Below are 5,293 nucleotides of genomic sequence, written 5' to 3' on the forward strand. Positions count from 1 at the left end.
TAGTTGAAAGTTTACTATTTTTAGTCATTTCTGAAGTCCTAACTACGTTCTTAAAGTCGTTCCCTGAGATTGCACACCAGAACTCCTCACCATGACATATAGAACTCAATAAAACGTATCAGACAGATACTGCCTGCTGTCACTGCAGCACTCACAGTGAAGGGGACACATTGGAATAAGTCCTTCTCCGCCACCAGGTCAGTGAAGAGGCTCCTGTTTCCGCTGGCAGACTCCAATGAAGCACTGAGAGTCACTGTCTCGTTCAGGTGGCTCAGAAGGACACAGCCCTTCTCAGGGGTCTCGGTGTGCAGCAGGGAGGGGACCAGCACCATGTACCGCCTGGGAAAGGAAGAAGCCTAGCTTAGAGAAAAACTGATGACAGTAAGCGTTTTCATCCATAAGTGTGTTTTCATAACAATATGTATGAATTGCTGCAATCAGCCTTATTCTAAAAGTCAATGAACTAAGAACAATACCATGGTGTTTCTGTCACAGATCAGCACAAGAATTATATCTTTTACTCATCGCTCATGCCTCGCCACACAGTCTGGGGCCACGAAACACCGGAGAGTGCTTTCCGAGATGTGACAGTTTCACAGCCATTCCTTGCTTTAAAGAGCAATCCGAACTCTTTAAACTTCAGCTTTGAACTTTAAAAAGTTTCTGAATTCTTGAATATATATCCATAAAAGTGGGTGGACACACAGACACACCCACACATATAATAAATTGGGAGTGATTATTCATTTTAAAAAAGGCTTACATTAAAATCTGTCTAGATAAACATCACTTTGGAATGAACACCATGAATTTAGATTTACACAAATTCAATTGAAAGAGCTTCAGTAAGCATATGCCATTACCCAAAATAACACATGTGTATATTGCAAAATCATTTTCTTAATATCAGCAACACTGAAAAAAGTATTTGCTGTTTCTCTGAGGCTCCTCAGATACAGCTCAGTCAAAATCAATATTTTATCAACAAGTTTGAAAATTTTGTCAATTATTTACATGCACAACTCCCCCACCCAACACGCTACACAAACACAGACTGTATTTTATCACTTCCCTTTATCCACAATTTCTTGGGGTAATCAACATAATAATTTAATATTAATATGCCCATGTTCGTAAATATATTATTGTTTCAGAATCACATGGGTGAACAGGTTATCTTTTAAATTTAAAAACAAAACAGGCCCAGGCTGACAGCAGAGCAGCGGCTTACACCTGTGATCCCAGCACTTTGGGAGGCTGAATCAGGAGAGTCACTCAAGGCTAGGAGTTTGAGAACAGCCTGGGAAAAGTTGTGAGACCCTCGTCACTACAAAAAATAAAATTAAAACATTTAGCCAGGTGTGGTCATGTAATGGTGCATGCCTGTAGTCCCAGCTACTCAGGAGGCTGAGGCGGAAGGGTCATTTAAGCCCAGGAGGTCGAGGCTACCGTGAGCTATGACTGCACCACTGCGCTGCAGCCTGGGTGACAGAGTGAGGCTCTGTCTCTTAAAAAGTTTGTATAAGTACTATGAGCACATATTATTTTGAAAAGTCTTTTTTATTTAACTTGTTGAATGTTTTCAGTTTTTCAGGGGCACAGGCAGCTTCTTGTGTAAGCCTCATATTCTTGCCTCAGCTTTATTGATGAGTGTCCTTTGTCTCTAATGCCGTCCGCTCACAGCTTCCGGTCACCTTCCGTAAACATTGAACTCAATATAATCTCTCCACACTCTAAACTCTCATGGGCTGAAAGAGAATATGTTTTTGTTGTTGCTGTTTTTGAGTATCTGCCACACAACGAGGATTGTTAAGCAGCTCCTGTATTGAGCCATTTAATCTTCCAAGCAAGCTGTAAGCTGCATGCATGACACAATCATCCATGTTCGTGGAAGCTGTCACAGGAGATCCTCATCAGTCCCCAAAACTTGAATAAATAACAGAAGGATAAAATCCCTGCCCCCATGGCAAATCAGTATATCATGCATAAAATGCGACTCCTCAAAGCTGTAACGATTCCAGGATTAATGATGCAACACCTGCGGGGTTAAGCCATTTCTAGAGTAAATTCACAAGTAAAAACGATGATTTTCTTATATTATTTTACTAGCCTTACCTTTCCATTGCCAACATAAACTCTTACATTTTAAATTGTTTTCTGGACAGGCACTTCGACACAAGAAACCCAATTTTGTTACTTTACAAAATTAATAGGTGTGAGACTAGGAGGTGAGAATCTAAAGATAATTGACTTGTGGAACCTGGAACCCAAGTTGGTTCTCTCATCCTCACGTAGCCTGCTGTAGCACACCAGCCTTGCTGCATGTGTTTTAATGTGTCCCTGGGCAAAACTGTCCGCCATGACTCTCTGGAGCCACTCTTAAATCATTAAAGTTTCAGGTTATTTTACTGTATGCGTGGTAAGGCTGTGTTCTCTAACAGAGATGCTGAGGGCAGTTAAATAACTTGCCCGTCTTCATTCGGCTAGTCCCTTTTGTCTAAACTTTTTCTGGTATCTGGATGATTCCGATCCCCTGATCACTGCTCTTTTAAGGACATGATAAACAATAAACATGTATCGTATTTTACCTCCCCATTCAAAAATTTTTTCATTAGTTCTTTGATCCCAAGAAGGCATATATATAAATATATATATAAATATATGCCTAAATATATAAATATTTATTTATATATATTATTTATATATATTTATATATATTATTTATATGTATTTATATATATTATATATCATATATATAATATATATATCTATATATTATATATTTTTAATATATTTTGTTTAATATATTTTTTATTTAATACTACTTTTTTCTTATAAATTATAAGCCTAAATGGTATCACAATTCAAAATTAATTCCACATATATTTGATATTTCAAAGAACTATTTAATACGAGTTCAGTTAATATTTATTTAATAATTATTGAAATTGGAACAAACCCATCTTGACAAACTTGACCAAGATTTCGCTAGTAGTGAGCAGCTAAAATGTTTTAACACGTTACTCAATCATGAATGTTTGCATTTTAAATATTTGCCTTTTTAGCAGGGATTCAATTTAGCAAATATTAAACCAGTAACTTTTAATTTTCTCTTTTTCATTTGATTCTGGTGAAACCTCCATCTCTCTGAAGCCTGCTGCCCCAAGGCAGCAGAGAACGGCTATCGGGTCTCTTCGGCAATCTCTCTCATTTATCACATCAGGTGTTAATTCTGGAGGAATAAGGTTAAGTTTTCTCCCTACACCCCTTCTGCTTGTGATAAGTAGGGCATGAGGCTTGTTGTTCTTTGTTCAGTGGTAGACACAACGTGAAAGATTGGTTTCAGTGGTAACATGGTGCTGTGCAGTATGGGACTGCGCCCAAAACCACAAATTGCTTAAGGTTTCTGACCCAATACACACCACCGGCTTTATCCATTCAGTCTGCTCTCAGAAAGCAAAATAACCACCACGTATTCCCACATGCTTTCTGGAAGCAGGAAGTGGTAGCGCCCACAGCTGCAGATGAGCTAGAGGGATAGCGGGGGAGAAATGAGCCCCTTCCGACTTCCAGGAAACTGTGCAAGGAAAGAGCCTGAGGAGAGCAGGAGAGTTACCGGATGGAAGTCCTGATTTCTGCTTTCTGCACTTTGACATGAAGAGGGCTCATTGCGTTACATGAATAAGGGTAACGCACAGGGCAGAGAAACCCCTTATCCCTTTCCCCACGTGGGACTCTGAAGACTTCCCTGTATCAATCTGGAATACAGGAGACACGGTAGGCATCTAGAAGTGCAGTGTGGGTATGCAAGAAGTAGAGAAAATAGCCATAATATTGCAGGCAGGATGCATTGGAAAGGCAGGAATTCTATGGGTTATGAAACAGATGGAGTGAGTCAGTCAGAGAGGACTGTGGGGTCCTGACCCCACGAGAGAAACCGGATGGCTAAACTCCAACAGCGCATGCTAGCGTACGAAGAAGTCAGGCTGACAGTCGTCAAGAAGGACGGAGAACTTTGAGGCCAAGGACTCTGTCATTTTACTCTATCAGGAGGTAATGGAGACCACACGCCTCTAGACACTGTGGAAAAGAGAAACTGGGGAGAAGGGGAAAAGAAGTCTTACAGTTATTGAATTTTACCAACTTATAACTGCATAGGATTAAAATTACTACCCCCCCACATTGATCCCCCACTGGGAGCTGTTGCTGAAGACTTGATACATGGTTGAAAAATAAAGGAGCTATACTTTCTGGATATATACGGCCTACAATACACGTTAAGTTGCACCTCACTATACAGTTTGAATACCTTTATACTCAATGCCTTCCATCCAAAAGGACAGTTCCGTTAAGGTGGGATCTAAGCTTTCGGTGTTTTATGTAATCATGCTTCCTAGGGACTACTTGTATTTAAGACTCTGATTGGCCCAATGTAGAAAAATGATTTCAAGAGTAGGGGATAAATGAAAGATAAACAAGGGATTAAGTGAAATAATTTCTTAGATTTGGAAGGTATCCTAATGAGTGGAAAGGTTGCATTTACAAAGGAAGGCAAAGCGAAGACATAGGAAAAGACTGAAATGCACTCTGGAAGAAAGGGCCTTGAGCGAGACTTACAGTTCTGCAGAGTCTGAGTCATTGGCAGAAAGCAGGAGAAGAAGTAGCATAACACATAAACGAAGAAGTCTGTCTTCCCCCATTGTGAGGGATAAATCTCACAGTTACGCCAACTCTCTGCCCTCAGCCTCATCCCTGAGACCAGCCAAGTTTACCAGGCTTTTATGTGGCCACTATGTGCAATACTGCTTATTTCTTTGATATGTGTGTTCTTTTTATATTTGCCTAAGAATCATGGTTTTATCTTTTTTAAATTATATTTTTATCTAAAATTTGTCAAAACAGAAAGTTACCATGGTTGGCCAGGTGCAGTGGCTGTAATCCCAGTGCTTTGGGAGACAAAAGTCAGTGGATCGCCTGAGGTCAAGAGTTCAAGACCAGCCTGGCCAACATGGTGAAATCTCATCTCTACTGAAAATACGGAACTAGCCAAGGGTGGTGGTACATGCCTGTATTCCCAGTTACTCAGGGCACTGAGGCAGGAGAATCGCTTGAACCCGGGAGGTGGAAGTTGCAGTCAGCCAAGATTGCGACCATTGCACTCCAGCCTGGGCAAAAAGAGTGAAAGTCTGTCTCAAAAAAAATTTAAAAAAGCCAGCTTGTTCACAGGGAGGGTAGTAATATGAGAAAACCCGGGGCCCCAGATCACAGCGTCTTGCTAGGTGGTGAAGTTGAA

Source organism: Cebus imitator, unplaced genomic scaffold (genome assembly GCF_001604975.1).
Source record: "Cebus imitator isolate Cc_AM_T3 unplaced genomic scaffold, Cebus_imitator-1.0 Scaffold963, whole genome shotgun sequence".
Taxonomy (NCBI): domain Eukaryota; kingdom Metazoa; phylum Chordata; class Mammalia; order Primates; family Cebidae; genus Cebus; species Cebus imitator.